The sequence below is a fragment of the Manacus vitellinus genome, unplaced genomic scaffold (genome assembly GCF_001715985.3).
Source record: "Manacus vitellinus isolate BGI_N305 unplaced genomic scaffold, ASM171598v3 scaffold_6_pilon, whole genome shotgun sequence".
Lineage (NCBI taxonomy): Eukaryota > Metazoa > Chordata > Aves > Passeriformes > Pipridae > Manacus > Manacus vitellinus.
This window is the reverse complement of record NW_021940750.1, coordinates 32,905,255-32,923,569: the sequence shown is the minus strand read 5'-3', so window position 1 is coordinate 32,923,569 and position 18,315 is coordinate 32,905,255. Positions and strand designations below refer to the sequence as shown.

Sequence of the window (18,315 nt, the reverse complement as noted above, 5' to 3'; positions counted from 1 at the left end):
CAGAACATTGTTCTTGAAAATAATTCCCTATTATATCGTATAACCAGAATGAAAACCGACTTTAAAAAAAAATAAAATCTTTTAATACATATGAAGTACAAATAACTGTTTCTTAACTTTATTATACTAGATAATTCAGGGAATTTATTACAAAGAATTTCAATGAGTTACAAGCAATAAAAAAAGGTAATCAAAATTTTTACTTTCTAACAAACACAGTTATTGTTGCATGCTACAACATGCAAAAATTACTTCCATTATCCTTTATATGTTAGGCAACAAAAAGCACCTTACCTTATTCTCCACTCTCTGAGCACAGAGGATTAAAAACAAAAGTATTAGGTAGAAACTGCAGGTGTTTTGTATCCAGAATAAAAAAAACAAACCACTGCATCAATGAGCTTAGTGGTTGTCCAGCATGCCATGCACACTCTAGGGTCATTTAATGAAATCTTATCCACATCCTTTTTTGCAAGCATTCAGATTTCCAAACTGGAAACCCAAAGGCAGCCTTTCATTACCTTCTCAAAAAATGCAGATCTCAGCAACACCACACTGTAAGAGGAACCACTATAGCTTGATTTTCCCTCCTAGTAATTCCCTTCTTGCCAACCACTGCACTGCAGTCTTTCTGAGGGCTGTGTAAAGTGCAAACAGGGAGGGCTGAAAGAGCCTAGGAAAGAAACACAGCTACAGGAAAGTTCATTCAAATCATCTTGTGTCTTTCTAGTTGTGGGCTGAAAGGAAGAAACTGCAGAGTTTGGTGGGATCTCTTTGCATTCTCTCTGCTGTTCCTCCTCTCATGTTCCTGACTATTTTTTACTTCATTTTTCATAGGATAATTTAGGGATAGTAGGTAAAACTACAAGGAATTCGTGGAAGATAATAAATAATTTTGTTTCTTGTAAGTTACATCAAAGCTACCTTTTATTCTCATAATCTTTCAAGGAATTTTTAAAAAAGTCTTTTAAGGTTTAGGGTGTCTGGGGATTTTCTAGGTTCAGGGAGCAGGGGTGATGTTGGTGGATTCTTTTTTGCTTTTGCTGCCTAAATCAAGGAGTTTAGTCAATTAACTACTTAGCACTTGGATGCCTTCCCTATACAATTAAAACTGCCGTGATTACATGGCAGCAGCATTTGTGAGACAAGTGCCCAGCAGGGGCATTTGTAATTATTTCCCAAGTGTTCCACAACAGTAGCTAAAGAATACATCCAAATATTAAAGGAGCTTTCACAGAAGGGCAGCGGTTGGAAGGGACATCTGGAGGCCATCCAGTCCAACCCCCACTGCTCAAGCAGGGTCAGACAGAGGCAGCTGCCCAGCACAGTGACCCATTGGGGTTTGAGCACTTGCACAGAGAGTGACTCTACTATCACTCTGGGCAGCCTGTTGCAGTGTTTGAGCATCCCCAGTCAAAAGTTTCTCTTGTATTCAGACAGATTTTATTTTTTTTATTAATGCCCATTGCCTCTCTGGACACTAAGAGTCTAATTTATAATTTGAGTTAGCTATTTTTTTTATCCTTCCCATCCTGCCCCCCAACTTCTTCATTCTCCACAGCTGCATTTAAGAGCAAAGGGAGCAACAATGAGCCCTCAGTGTCAATCAGCCAGTTGTTGGCTCATTTGAAATAATAGGCTCATCACTGCTTTCCACCCCTCCTTCCCTCTGCATCCTGCAGAGCCAGGCTCAAGGCCAGATCTTTTAGCTCATCGCAGCCCAGCTGCCTACCATTAGCAATCTATTATTCCTGGAGATCCAGGTCCTCCTTTGGGGAGGATCCTGCCCAGTCTTCTCTAGTTTGGCCTCACAGGAACAATAGCCAGGACTGAAAACACGCTGACAACGACATGGAAAGCTCGGAAACCTCCAGCAGCTCTTCAGCACCTCCCCACCTTCTGCTGCAGCCCCCAGGAGAGGGGCAGCAGGCAGCAATCAGAGCATGGTATATGGGGATAAGCAGAAAGGAAATGAGAGAATTTAGAGGTAGATGCCTCCTTTGGGGGTTTGACCCAAAGCATTGCAAAGGCTGGCTGGTTTTAGTGCCGTGGTTTCACAAGGTTTACGTTTCCTTTAAAAGGCCAACATAATGGGTAACATAGGTGCAGACTCAAAGACACAATGAACATAACTACTACCCACTCCCCCACCAACAGATGGGAGGAAGATTAATTTCTCACTGCTGTGCACAAGTCCTTTGCTTATTCTTCACAGGGGCTCCCGAGTTCCCATGCACTCAAACAGCAGTTTTACAGTTTTTCTTCTAACACGGCTTAGCTAACACTGAAATTCCTGTAATGGACAATATATACTCAGTTTAGGCTCCCAAACCAAGTTTTAATTAGTTTTATTTTAAACCTGTCTCTGCTGAAAATAATTTATCACTAAAGGTCATATGCAGCTTCCAATATCCTCCCTGGTTTGCAGACCACATCACGTACCACATTTTAAAAATATGATCACGAATTTGAAAAAGGGAAAAGACCTGTTGGCTTTGAAACAGAAAAAAAAACCAAACCATCAGAAAAGCTATCAGACTTTCTACATGACTTAGAGCACTTCTGTATACTTCTGTTCTCCCTCGGCAAGGAACAGATCTGCTTTCTCTGATCTTACCTGGACACCTACCAAGTTCTCATCTCTTCACATACTTGTACATGTATCACCTTGTACAATAGGACTCCAGTCTTAAGCTGGGAACTGCCAAAAGTGAAAAAATAACTAGAAATAAGGAACACACAAGAATAATTATGTAAATTAAACTCTTGGTAAAGTTGGGAAGAAGGAGGACCAAAAATATCCCTTTCCCCTAAAAACCAAACCTAAATGATAAAATAAGATCTTTAATGATTTTGTGGTTTCTGCAGTTAGTCTAAGACTAGTATCTTACGACTTTTTAAGGTATCTTGCTTCAGGACAGTGAGAATGATTTGAAGACAGCCTAGTTGCTTTCTGGCTGGCATTCACGCACCAGGAACTGGTGTGCACACTGCATTTCTTAGGAAAAAAACACCAAACACCTAGCAGTGAGTTAGAAGACACAGCCAAGGAAAAAAATCTTGAACCATTTGTGAAGCAGATTTGATATCTTTGTGCATGGTCCAGAGCGGGAAGGTGAGAAAGAAAGAGAAAAGGCCAAGAGAGTATCCAGTCATTCCAGCAGGCCATTTCCTCTTCCTGCACTCTTCAGATGCTACATCTAAATCACAACCTAGAAAGGACTTGTCATACCGTTATGTGAACCTACAAAAAGAACTTATTGTGACAAGAACATGAACTTCTGTATATAAACAGCATCACTAATTCACACAATTTATTACTGACAAGAAGTTCTTAGTCACAGTGCTTAACACATTGTCTAGTATTAGCGTAGTAAAAAGCTTGTTTCTGTCCATTTCCACACAACATTTTTAAAGAGTCTCTCTACCTTCCAGCTTTATAAAGCTGCACCTGTTCTGAGGAACAGGCCACAGAGTAGACCCAGAGAATCACCTGCTGCTACTCTCCAAAGACACAACCCCCATCACTCACCTGAAGGATTGATGAATTTCCTGTGTTCATGTCAAGAAGTTGAAAGGAGCACGTTTCACTTCTTTTATCCATTCCTAATTTAAAGCTTAAACTGAAGGCAAACAGGACTAACCTTTTTTTGTAGAGGCATCATTTCCTTTCAAACTCCAGTAAAAGCAGAGTGGAACAAGGAAGGAAAGCACAACCCCAAGCATATTTAATGTACTGTTTAGAAGATTCAAGATGTTTTCTCCTCTTACAACTAAGCTATAATGTAGTTTTCCAAATTAGGCTTGGCTGACTGAGGAAGCTGGCTACCACCTATGAGTTCAAATCATATTTTTAGTCTATTTGAAATCAAACATCTGAAGGAAAGATTATTTTTTTTGTGAAATGGAACTAATAATTTTCTTACCTTCCTTGCAAATACAACTTATGAAATAAACAAAATATTTATAAAAATCAAGCCTCCATATACCATCATGCAACTTAAGTCCATTAGGCAGAGAATGAAGAAGAACTTGCTAAATAGTCCATTCTGATTGTGTGGAGGACACAAAATAAGAAAGAACAAGGCTAAAAGAGGGTTTACTTACTGAAATGAGAATGAAACTTGTTTTGACTTTTGAGGTATCGCCCCCACTCATAAATAAAATAAGTCCGGGCACTGAAGATGATTTGTAAAATTAATGCCATCAACTTAAAAGATGTCAAAACACAAAGGAGAACAAGGTACTTTACAGTTTCATGCAATGATACAAATACTATCAAAAGAAAAAAAAAAAGAAAAACCCAACAAAAAACCCCAACTCACACAACTGTCATGAGGTTTCTGAATGTACATATTACAAATATATACAGCAGAAGAATTGTTCCTACCTACCTGTTTACATGAAAAAAAGTCACAACACAAACCCCAGTGACACACAAGACTGCAGTCTGTGCTTCCAATAGATTAATATAATGTTTCCCACTGCTGAGAGCTGGTCTTGATTCAGTTAAAGCCCAAGCACTCAGGCTTTCCTGCTGGGAAACAAACAAGTCAAGTCGGTTTCAAGCATCTCCTATTAATATACAAAAACAATTCTCAAAAGCCTGAAGGCAGAAAAGGGAAACAGTAGGTTAAGGTTGCACCAAACCATAACAAACTATAGCAAATCAAAAAGCTGCACTGAGACTTACTAGTTCACTAGAAAATTGCAGAAGTCTATTTACCTCATGGAGGAAGTCACCACTACCACCACTTAGGGAGTCAAGCTAATCTACAAGAATGTTTTACATAATGGGAAAATTTTTATTGGCCAGAGGTTCACAGCGTTCTTAAATTTCCAGAAACTGCAGATGTAAAGATACTTCTGTCAACCTAAACCAAAACCAAGAAAAGAAACTATCTGAGATGCATGCTCCATTTCACAACGCGGGTCTAAATTTACTGGCTACTGTACTTCAACCTATTCAGCACAGGAAAGATTTACATTCCAATACTAAAGAATGGAAATGTGAACACCGAAAGCAGAGGGGGTTTTTAGACTACCATCAAGTGGTATTAAAACATATTAGCCAACATAAAATTTTAGCCAGCACATCGCTGCCATTTCTGAACTGTGACACTAAGAACTGAAGTAGTTTAAAACAACCAGTTTTATTCTTGTAGAAAATCAGGACTAGTGAAACAGTCGGAACAGATTTACAAGAAAGCACAATGCCATCTTACGTCTTCCATTTTCACCTTACTTTTAAAAGCTAACGAGAGAGCCAAGAATCCCTACAGTCAGTCAGTAATGAACTGAAAGGTGTTCTTTGCTTCTTCTAGCAATGAAAATATGCTGCAATACAACTACAGTATAAAATCCACTTCACTCAAACAAAGTCAAGTAGCTTCAATGAAGGAATCTTTGCTCAGTTTTCAGAGGGGTGATAACAGCTTAAGGGTTATATTTAAAAATCAAAGAGTATATTCAAAACATCTCACAGGTCATATTATTCCTCTTTTTCTGCTAAAAATGATCAATTTAAAAATGCAGATTATGTTTTAGTTGCTGCTTTTAAAATACTTTTAATGCTACTTAAGAGTAAGTATTTTCATTGTACAACTTTTTGAAAGTTGGAAGTTGAATAAATATTTTGAATTAATGTCATGGATCATAAATGCACAATTATTAGAATTAGAGTTTTAAGAGACTTTAAATTACATAGCTGATCATAAACTAAAGCCCACTACGTAAAGTCTCAAAAGCACAGAGACCACATTTGTTTTAGTACTGGAGAAGTATAATTCTGTTACCATGACAGTGCAATACAACTTTCCTAGCAGGCCACAAAGTATTTGGGGGACACATATCATTAGAAGCTCAAATGCAGAAAGTTAAGTTCATCTTTTGCCAACCCTTGGTGCTGGGGCTTCACAATGTAATATATGAACAACCGTTTCTGTGGCCCTTACTTTTTTATCCTACTTTTGGGGATGTAAATCCTTCATAAAGCATTCTGTCCTACTGAAACATTCTTATCTCCCCACAGTACATCAAGACATCCCACCTCACTTCTCTTCTCATAGACAATTTATTTTTTCTATGTGTTTGCCAGAAAAAGTCATGTTGATGGCAACAGAAGAATGAATGTGAATGGTCTTCAGACTCAAATAACTATATGCTTCTTTTTAAACTTAAACCTAGTTATGGGAGCTGCCTCCACTGCACAACAGAACCAACCTGTAATTATGGAGAAAGAAGAAGTACACACAGAAAATAAAAAGCGTGTTTCTTTTTGTTATCTGCCGATACACTCATTCTTATGAAGGCCTAAATTCTCCCCCTGGAGCACACAGACCAAGACAAGCAGTATGGCTGCACTGCTCAAGTAAAAAGTTGTCACCAACAAAGCAACCTCTTGGGTCCTCAGGATAGTTCCCAAGGTGTCCATCAGTTCACAGGGAAAGCAAACAGTAGCACAGCCTTAAGTTCCCTGGGATAGCTAAACACTTCCCCTCACCTGCAACTAGACTCTTCTGGTCAATCCTGACAGTGCTGTACTTACATGGACTTCACCACCTTTATCCACACATGGAGTATCAGCTCTCACCCTCCATGAACTGGTAGGCTGCACTCCGTGTATGCCTTATCAAAAAAAACACAGCCAGAAGAATACTGGCTTTGCGGTCTGCCTTAGGTTTTCCACCTAAGGCAATTGCTAGACTTCAAATCTCCAGAGGAAGTACAGCTCTTCCTAGAGTGCCAGGCATGTAGAAATCATGCTGGAGCAAGCTTAATCTGCTACTTTGCAAGATAGCCCTACAGAGGTCAGAACCCCTGAAGCTACTGCTGTAAGCTAAGGTCACACCATAAGACCCATTGACTTGATTCAGAGAGGAACATAACGGCAAAGAGGCCTCAGCAGGTCTTGCCTAACACTATCTCCATGTGCTTCAGGGAGGAATCTCAGTACAGTAATCCAAAACACAAAACTTACAACGTAAATTAAAAACAAAACAAAAACCAATCAAAATAAGAAATAAAATACTAATGAAAAACCTAGACCAGAGGCAAAGGACGGATCAGAAAAATAAATCCTTGCAGCAGCAGCAACAAACAGCTGTGTTCCAGTCTATAGTCCAGCCCTTGGTGAATGAGAAAAAGGAGAGGATGAAAGCAGGCAGAACACCACTACACACCTGAAAGACTCCTATTTCTGTAAAGGAGACTTGTGTCCTTCGACAGTACTCTGCCTGCAGGCATAAGAAGATAAAGCTCCCTGTATCACATATTGGCTTCCCAAACTTTATACCTTCAGTCTAACTATCCATGAGTCAGAGCACAGACAGGAGACAACCCTGAAGCCTTCCATGTTTAGACAACCACCAGAAACAATTACATTCAGGCAAATTGCAGGCAGTTGGTTACTGATTTAAAATGTGTAACATCCCAACATCTATTTCCCCTATGCATTTCTCCCTCATTCCATACTGGTAGTGGATCAGTTTTATCAGTAAATACAACGCTGAGAAGTCATCAGCATAATATCAATTCTCATCCTCCTGCTATAACAAAATTAGTTAGTTTGGAGTGTCTAACTAGTTCTACCACAGTCAGAGCAAAGGTGAAATACTGTCAAAGAGGACCTGATGTCCATACTAAGTACCTGCAGAAACAATGACCCCAGTCTCATTCCAGTTAGTGAAAACAGGTTACTACTCTACACAAGCTTAGGACAATGGGAGCTGAACTCTTCTGTACTAATTTTCAGCCATTATACGTTGGCCTCTTTATTCTTGCAGTGAACATCTGGACATGTAGGGTTCTGGTAGGGAAACGGCATCTCAGAAGTCACTTGTATGCAAATATTAAAGCTTTCTTAAAAACGTTTCTAAAAAAGTAGAGACCAGACAGAGAGAGAGAGAGAGAGAGAGAGAGAGACAACTTCAGTTTACGGAGTGTATCATACAGACTCAGGGAGCCCTAACAGGGAATAAGGCCAGATAGAAATGTTATTAAAACACTCAATAAAAGCTCTTCTTTCTATTTTACTTATTGTCTGTAATACTTGGCAATAGGCTCTGATGCTTGAGCCCTGGTGAGTAATTGCAGCATTAAGATATTGGTACATCTTTATTTGGCCTCCCCATCTCTCCCTTGGAATTTACTATGCTTGTGGTAGTAAAAAAAAAAAAAAAAAAAAAATCCAAAATCGTGACTCCTTGGTTTTTACAGTTCACTTCACAACATCATACAATATAAAACTTATGTTCAGTGGTGACTTAAACTCTACCCAAGGTACAAAGCAAGTTCCAGCACTCTGCAGCTCTGGGTCTACTCTAAGAGTGAGGGAGACACACTTTCACTTCACTGCTGGTGACAGCATTGAGACTGACACATCACATCTAGTCTTAATATCAGGTTCAAGCATTTCATTTAATAACTCAAGACAGGTACCCATATTTATTATCAAGAGCTTTCCTGTATGTCAATCAGTTCTTACACAGAAGTGCACGTCCCATAAATCTTTCACCAAAGATACCTCTGCAAATAAAATCCATCATTTACGCCAAATCTCATGTTTGATCATTTGTTTATTTACTACTTTTTTTTAAAAACAGAAATATATTTCACCACCCCAATCACTTTTGGATGTGAGTATCACAGTACTGCTCTTATCACTCCCTAGGCCTCCCCTCATTACCTTCTTCACCTGAAAATAAACAGACACAAGCTTAATACACTACAATACGTTGTCACTTCTTCCCTGACTGTCCTTACTATGCCCTCACTGATCAACATGCCTTTGGGACATGCTATTGATGCCATTTTGGCTGTAGAAACAACAGTTATTCCTCCATCTGGAATCTAAGCACAGCAAAATGCAACAACAAATTCTGTAAATTGCCAAGTTTAGCCTGTAAACACAGAGGTAATCTCCTAATGAGTTGCAAGTAAAGGTAGGAGGGAAGAAGGGAAGCTAGGTTTTGTTAGTATTTAAAGACCTATTAATGGAGTGTAGAATACTATCACCCTTCTGTCTATACACCATCCTAATGCAATGTTAGAATCAAGGCTTTCTATTCAAGGTGACCAAGCACAAGTTTCTTTCTGCCTGATTCGTTCCCACCTTTGGCTTTGGCCTCACTCAAGAAGCCAATCACGTAACCGAGGAGTGACAAGTTCACATTTGATATGAAGTCGTATGGCTGGATGACATCACAGCCACTATCTTTTAATTGCCCCGTTGAGGGTTATTATTAGCAAGCTGTAAGTTATTATTAGAAACTGATAAAACACTAATGGCCAAATTCTCTCACACAACAGCTTGTCCATTTCTCCAGTTATCACGTAACTGATAAGTTTCCCCATTTGAGCTATTCCAAAAGACCAAGGAGAATCATTGCCCTGCCTATTACTTCAATCTGCTATATTTTGAGGAACTAGCAGCATCTGACAATCATACATTTTAACCCTGGCCAAGGTTAGAAAGTCAAAGATTTTTTTGCAAACCTCTCAATTTCTTTCTTTGAAAATAGAAAGTTACATGTGACATCCACTGGCTGTCCCACACCACTTCAAAAGCTGTTAAACTCAGGTCAAGTCTGTTAAGCTAGGCTTTCCACTGCTGGATCTGAAATTATTTAAGCTTTCTAACTCCAAGAAATGGATTCTTGCTAAGCTACATCATCTTCAAAAGAAAAAAAAAATTAGTCTCAGTCTCTTCAGAAAAAAAATGCAACTCTTGCATTTCTTGCACAGTGCTATTTAATGCTACTAAACTTTTTTTGCTAGCTGGTCACAATTACTTTGATTCTGTAAATCACATAAAAATATTTCTACCCAGTGTAGAGAACCCAGTGTGACTGACTATTGTTCTTGGCCAACACTATTTCTAAAAAATTAGGGTTTGGGATTTTTTTTGATACTTTTTTTGATACACGGTGGTGTGGGAGAATTCAAAGACCTCAGCAACCTCATCCTTCTATCTTTGAAGGAATCCTAACAACAAAGAGTACTTAAATTCACTTGCTAATGCACTTCTTTTTAATTTAATATGTATCTCAACTCTAACTATTGCAGAGAGAGTCAGGTGTCTAATTGCAGGGGTTTAGTACAACTTTAGATGCCCTAAAATATCCCAGTCATGTGTAGAACTGGCAGACAAAGAGTTTGGCCATATGGAAGATCACACACTTTTCAAGCATCAACTTCAGACCACCGGGGATGACCATCACTATTTAAGATGGTTCTCAGTGCCTCTGTGTGCAGGCACCATCTTTCTTCCCTTAAGTTTTTCTAAAATCATTAATTAGCCAGGGCTCAGGCAGAGAAATACCACCATTGTGTGTTTAAGTGAAAACATGGCTCCTTAAAAAGAAATGCTAGTGGCTGGGGTCAAAAAGCATATAGGAACTCAAATAAAAGATTCATAAGGGTGTTTCTGCTGTAATGGTCAGTCTAATTGATTTCTGGATTTTTAAATCAAGTATTTCTTGTCACTGAATTTCTTCAATGCTATAGTATCCCCAAATACATGGCAGCAGGGCATGAACATATCAGAGTCAACACTTAAACAGATGAGAGCTACAAAAGAGGCAGCTCCTAAAATCTAATCACCCCCACAAAAAGCACGAGATTGATTTCTTCCATACCTCCTTAGCATGAAAACAGCCTGTCTTTTTAGTATCTTATCTATTCATTTCAAACTGAAAAAACACCAACATTTTAGCAAGTATCTTGCTTTGCAAATACTTTGCAAAGTATTTTACTTTGGAAGGTATTTTAATAAAGACAAGTCCTTAAAAAAAAACAAACCACAGACATGGAAATAGTTCTAGGCAGAAGCCTGCTTCCATTAGGCACATAAATATTTCAATCCCAGCAGCACCACCTAATGGAGAGCTCACCAATATTTCCCCTTCTTTAACATGACAAACATTTTAGTTTGGAGGTGTTAACAACTGATACTTTAGCACATGGCCTATTTAATACTCTATAAAATCTGATTAGTTACAAGAGAAGCCAAACCATTTCTCCACAAACAGTTACAGTCCTCCCCCCCACACACACATTACCTTCCTATACAAATTTATTAAGTACAACAAGACACTTGTTTAACCAGGAGATAAGATTTTAAGAAGACTTTATTTAAAAAAACCCCAACACTTAAGCAGCAGTGCCAGCTTAAAAATACAGCTACTTTAGGCATGTCTCAACTTGCCCTAAGAAAGCAAAACAGAGAAGTCAGTACCTCTAAAGTGAACAGAACATTGACAAACCTCCACATTAACTGTAGCAACAGAAGTCATTACCTACATCTGCTTAAGATGAAGTTAAGCATCCCCAGATATCTTCAGGTTGCAATTCTGCTACAAAATATAATATGAGGCACAGGGAGAAATTTATTGTAGGCATTAATAAAGTGTGTAGAATGATAACTTGTCAACTTCCACCATTTATCTCCTGTAAAGAGACATGATAGAACTTATGTATAAACTGGATCCATAAGAAGTCGGGTTTTTTCCCTCACTGCCTTTTGTTCTCCTTGTTTGTTACATAAATCACAACATTGTAAGCAAGGGTTCAACTACTTTGAACTTTTCCAATTAATTCAGCATATGGACACTTGTTCTAGAATAACTGCCTTTTCATGGATATCCCAGAGGACTTTCAAAGTCCATCCGCCCCAGCTCATCTCAGAATGGTCAACTAAAACATGGAGAGCTTTTGCACAAACAGGGCAATTCCAAGCCTCTTCCTCATTAATTTTGTCTCCTCAGAAAAAATATACAGAATGCAAAGGGTAGATATTTATTTGCTTGTCCTAAATCTTTCTTTAAAAACAAATAAAAGCACACACAAAGCTAAACCAAAACAAACAACTCCCCCCCTCAAAAAAAACAAAACCAAAAACAAAACCACACAAACTACCAACAGAGTAAATCCCCCAAAATTCCCTCAAAATCTTACTGGACAAAATACTGAAAGTTGCATGCCTAAATAATATTTTCAAAACGAAAGTGAAGTTCTCAGGAATTTGCAAAAAGGAAAGAAGAATAGGGGAAATTTATGGTCCCAGTTAGCAAAAAATAGCTGATGAGATTCAATACATAAATAACAATAAACTTCTTTTATCTTCCTAGAGATTGCAAGAGCATTCTTCTGTCCTTGCCCAAGAAAGAGTATCAAAATATCTTGCTATAACACAGCTACAAAAACCACCCACCAAGCACTAGGAGCAACACAACAGCAGTATCAACTAACTGAACTACAGTACAGGATCCATTGGCATTCCCATCACATATTGACACCACTGGTGAGTAGTGAGACATATTTGCTAATATGAAATATAGCATGCTCAGGTTCTGTAGATAGAAACATGATTCAACTCCTGACAGAAAACAGAGAGGATATTGCTGACTTCAAGTGATACTGCATGTTATTAGCTTCAAACACAGTTAGCACAAACCCTTTATTCCCCCTCCCCTAAAACACTGCATTTTAGAAGGCAATTAAAATACTACTGCATCAAAGGGTTCCAAAACTGCTAGAGATGCACACATGCAACTCAAAGGTCTTCATTTATTTAGGTATCCAACTTCCTTCTACTCAAACTGACAGCCAAATGGTAGCATTTTGAGAACATGTCATTTTACAACCACAGGCACTTTATCTTTGGTGAGTATTGAATGTAAAACTGGTATCCTAATCAAGTTCAACCACAACAGTCATAACAACAGAAACATTCCCAGGCAAAAGCACAATGCTCCTCTCTTAAGGATGTTGTGCTGAAGAGAAAGGAGCACAGTACAAAGGATGGAATGAGAGCAAGTGTAGATATAAAGACATACGTAGTTCAGATAATAGCAGGGTACACTGTAATGCATCCTTGGTGACCTGGAAGAGAAGACCCTGGTAATTCACCTGGAGTGGGAGATGGGTAGGGAAGGAATCAAAGAAGCAGGTAGCTACAGAGAGGTCAAAGAAAAGTAGATTTGCAGATAAAAACTATTACCCAGAAGTGCAAAAGTAAGTACAATCGTGGAAACGGGTATTTCAAGAGGGGAAAAAAGTATATAAATGGAAGTAAAAGGGCAAATGCAGTTACTTTGCCCAAGTGCAAGGATGAAACCGCCTTAGAATGAAAGTCATCCCTTAACAGCCCTAAAATTCCAAGAGATCTGACTGAAAGTAGGTCAAAATAAGCCAATTCTAGGAATCAGAAGAACCAGCTTGAGAAATTAAGAGCATTTATACTGTTAGGCCAAACAACTTGGAAGAGAAGCACAGCATGGACAAAAGCATTCCATTAGTAACTGAAGAGCATAAAATGCAGAAAGAGGAGTCACTTGGGATGGTTTAAAGGAGATTAAATCAAGAACAAGTTAAATGAAAATTATAAAGTTATACTTCCTAGGAAAAAAATCAAGACTTACATCTGCGAATCATTAATTTACAAGGCACAACACCCAAACCAACCTACTCTCAGAAGCTTCCTCTCTGTGGAAAGACAGAGAGGGCACAGTCAAACTGGTACATCACGCAAGATCTTCATTATAAAAACGTGTAATAATTGTTCTAATTATCTCCCTCCCTCATGTACATGGATGAGCTTACAAAACTAAATCCATTCACATGCCAAAATCTGGTTTATGAGCTGGGCTTTGCTGTTACAAAGTTATCTTAGGCACAATTATCATGTAAGCTAGTTCCACAGAACAAGAAAAAAGTGTTACTTCTCTAGAACATCCAAAGGAGAAAGCCAAGAACAACTACAAGCACCAGAACAGCAACCACTGACAAATTCTGTCATGTACAGTCAGCTTCATATAGCACTGCATGTTTGTTGTGGGTATCAGTGGAAGAGTGAAACAAGTGCTGCTTCCTGTCCCACGATGCTGGGATGGCACAGCATTGCAGAGGAGGCAGGATTGGATGCCTCTACACAGCCACTTGTAATTCACTCCATTTATCAACAGATTAGACTTGTACTGCCCTGCTGGGTCTCAGCATCTCATCATTTTTATGTCCTCAGATCATAGGAAAGTACCACTATTCCCATGCTATTACAGACCAGGAAAATTGTCTGTATATGGAGCAAGAAGCCAGACACAAATAAGCCACTAGCTGCAAAGTTATTTTCAGAACTCCCAGTCAGCTACCACCTAACCTGAGTGACACCCAAGTACCTTTTTTTTCCCAGAACATCTTCCATGCTTAAGAAAACATCTTCACAAGGTTGATCACCTCAAGAAGCACCTCAACATCGAGTTCGAAAGCACCAGAAAACAATAAATAAAACAGTGGATGAAGCATCAGCAGATTCCGAGTCTTTACTCATCCTGGTAATCCTAAAAAAAGTCCTAATCACTTGACTGAGACATCACGTTTCCTCTTGCTCCATTTCTTGGGCACACCGAGTTTTGATTTTTCCTGGCATGGCAAAAAGTTTCAAGAGAAGGAAGTGACACTGCTCTCAACTGGCCTGTGGCTTGATGATGAGAATACTGCTCAGGGAAGTAGGAGACTTGGACTGGAATCCCCCTTCTGCTCCTGGGACTCAGACATGCTGTCACATCTCTCAGCACTGCAGCATCGAAGACCCTTATTGTTTTTGCCCTAACTGAATGACTTGTAGTACACACATCTACAGGAATGGGAAAAAACCAAAACTCGAACTCCAGGTCTCCTAGATTTTACACTGGTATCTGCAGTGGACCATCTCCTCTTTCTTGATAGATGTCCAAGCTTGCAGGAACAAAGCGGCAACCAGGAGGGCACTTCTTATCTTACAGTAGCATCTGCAACATGCTTTTCAAGACAGACCAAATCCAAATAACTCTTTTTGCTAGACACCCAAGAAAGCTGTAAAGACTCATGGCATTTTGAGCTTAAGTGCACATATTTCATCTACAGAAAGATGTTTTTCATATTAATGCAGAAACCACAAATTTCAGTATTACTCCAAATGTTAAACTTTTCTAATTATGAGCTTCCATACAGTCATCAGTAAAGCACGTAAAATGGAAGATTCATGACTTCTTTCACTAATATAGCTATATATAGCATTTGCTATATATATTGTAGGTGAAAGGATATATTCATTTCAGAGCATTTAAATTATACTACAGAACTATTAGCAACTTTTATCATTGTAAATAATCTACATAGATTTCTCTGATGTATAGAGGAAACATTAACTCATAAATCAACATTTATAAATCAACTATATATAATAATACTGGAACAACAAAACATTCCAACTTAAAGCATTCCAACAGCTTGCAATTTGCAAAAATTCAATCTTGATGTCAAAGTACACAATACCCCAGTTTTCAGTACAAGGAGTGAGGCAGGGATGGAAGCCATCACACATGTCCAAAACTGAACTTCTGCACACACTAATGTGTTGAAACTTTGCTTCCCATGATACCTTGACTAGATGAACAGCAGAACTTCAAATTCTACTAAAAACACATTTTATACATGCACAGTAAAGCAGCAGGGAAGACAAACAGCATGGAAATCAAAGGCTTAACATTTTTTGGCGGGTGGAGAGGATTAGTGACCTACAGTTGTTGTATGTAATTTTAGAGACACTCGCCCTGTTAACCTAGTTACAAAGCCAACAGTCAGTAGCAATTGAAGTCACAGTGGCAATGATATTTTGCTGTCAGTGATCCAGAAGAAGAGATCTCCAGGAAGAAAACAAACACTCCCTCAAAGACTATACAAATCTCTCTCCCTCTCTCTCTCACACACACTTCTCCAATACCAAATAACCTTTTGCCTTATTTTCTCTCTAGGTTCCAAGATGTTTCCACTGTATACTTTCTTTACAGATTTTCTAAGGGCTTTTTTCTCTTTATTTCCTTTTCTCTTCTTTCCCATTACAAGAGAGCACCTCTCCTACATTGGAGGCACCTAATGATCCTGCATTGTAAGTTGACTCCCTGTTTGTCCCAATTCTCTAGTCCTTTCTCTTTCTACCATAGAAAGAAAAAAAGTATAGAAGAAAATGAAATGTTTGTGATTTGTCAAAATTAAATATACTGACTTTGGGCTTCCAGTAGGCACATCTGGGAGACCAGTTATATTCTCTCTGCCAGCCCCTCACTCCTGAAGTTTCTACATCATCATAGGGTAAAAAGTGTAAGATAAAATCTAGTTTAACTACAACACTCTCTTGTGCTACAATCACACCTTTATTCTGCTGCACAAAAACACACAACTCTTCCTCACTTGGCTTCTTTTCCCCGTATCACATCTTGAAATCTCCAGTTTCTCCCACCACTTCTGATATTCCTGAGCCATACACTAAAAATGCCAGGAGGTTTCAAATACAAGCATCAGATTCATGAAGTACCCAAAGCTTAAAAAAACAAACAAACAAAACCAAACCAAACCAAACTTAAGCCTTGGCAATTCTTTAAAGGAACTGTGCATAAGTGCACAGATACCTGAAACCAATGTGTAACGAGCAGTCTTCAGACATCATAAGATGCAGCACCTTCAAGTAAGAAACATTATCACAATAAAAGAACCTAAAGAAATCCAGTTACTACATCATCTAAGATACATCAAAATGTTTTATTTTTACAATAACTATTCATACAAAGCCAGTTTAGGATATTGGAGTAGATTTAAGTCTACTTTATTTTTAAATTGCCTTTTCATCTGCAAAAGAACTATGATTGGCTACTTATCAATGTATTTATATTCCAGTGGTTTAACAACACAAGTTAAAAATTAAGATTTTTGGCTTTTTGTATTTTCAGCATTGCCATATCTACTAAAAGAACAGCTGGACTTTGGTACTAAAAAAAGAACCCACATTCCTCTTCTAAGTCTTCATTATGGACAAGAACAGTGTAAAGTTCTACAATACAACAAGATCTTAAAATCATTTAAAAGACAAACCGTATTAGCATGGACTGGTAAGACTTTCTAAAGAATCTTTTGTCACTGATGCTAACTATTGCCATCTTAGAGTTTTCAAAGGTATCAACAGTAAATATTGTTATACGATGACCAAATTCTCTGAATCCCTACAAGAATGGCTTCTCAGAATTGGTATCATCAAACTTTAACGCAGAAGGACTTCGGGAAAGCCTAAAGACTGAGTCATTTAGCACCCTCTTTTGATTAGAATTAATTTGCATTGCTACTGAATGAACTTTACGATTCTATTTTCTAGGTCCAGCTATTATTAGAAGCTTCTCATCAAGTCATATTTCAGTAAAACACCTACCATTCTTGTGTTGGAACAACACAACTTTTATAACCCCGTAGTGCCGCCTGCTTGCAATGCCCAAGCTCATGATACATCAGTGTTTCCGTTACCAAGCTTTACAAGGGGTTTCCCAGTTCAGATATAAAAAATTCTGATTCTGTCCAAAGGTTCAAGTATTTCTCATCTTAAATGAAGAGCCCTCTCCCTAATCACCATAAATAATAGTTAGATCTACATTAATCCATCCGTGGTATGAGCCAATGGTTCATTTTAAAGGACCAGATGCGGTATATGCTATAAATTCTTTAGTTCTAACCAACCATCAGTGTAGCCTTTAAATCTAGGCTTCTAGGTAAGTCAACAGCTATTTCAAATAAAGATTTTTACGATTTCAAATTATACTATTTCATTTCTCTAAGCTAAACACTGAAGTACACCTTCATATCGTTCAATAAAGCTCCTTTTTGGTCTATGAGTGCAAGTTCAGATTAGTGCTCAGTGATGGTATGTGCACCCTATGGGACAAATCTGAAAGGAAAACCACACACTTCTACTGAAGAAATAAAAACCGCACAAATTACAATATACAAGGCTCAGTTAGATCTCAACAAGCCAGAGAAGTCTTGGACCCAAGGAGATGGCATATTTCAAATTGTATCATTGGAACTTCCCACATTTTACTACCACAGAAACAGAAAAAGATGAAAGATGCCCTAATGCGTGGTAAAGATCCATGCAGAGGAGCACATACAGTCTGTCACATCACACACAAGCTCTGATAGGCAAAACATGAGATTACGCCTCTTAATATTAACAGAGTTTCTCTTGTTTTCTGCAGATAAATCAGATCTCAGGCACTCAAAGATACAAATACATCAAGACGTAAATGCCTTACCTTCCTACTTTACAAGCCACTGCAGTTCTCAGATTATGAGTCAGTCATAGGTTCATCTGCAGAGGAATGACTCAGTATAAACTTTTAAACATTCGTTATTTTTCCCTGACCTACAACACGGCGATTCATTCAACGCGCTAAAACGCGGCGTCGCGAATCAGCGCACGAAATGAATGGCGTGAAAACAAAACACTTTTTTTTT

The 18,315-nt window shown here is 38.4% G+C and overlaps 1 protein-coding gene across 5 annotated transcripts in view; it reads right to left on the bottom strand.

The window, feature by feature from the left end:
* TRAF3 (TNF receptor associated factor 3) overlaps nucleotides 1-18,210 on the bottom strand; it is a 69,249-nt gene extending 51,039 nt beyond the window's left edge. For 3 of the 5 annotated variants that reach the window (XM_008919484.4, XM_018082213.3, XM_018082214.3), the window contains exon 1: nucleotides 18,114-18,210. The gene's annotated coding sequence lies outside the window, so the exon portion shown is untranslated. Of the gene's footprint in view, nucleotides 1-4,394; nucleotides 4,538-18,113 lie in introns of those variants that run through there. The other 2 variants (XM_018082211.3, XM_018082212.3) reach the window with 2 other exon arrangements.
* Nucleotides 18,211-18,315: the final 105 nt, after the last annotated feature.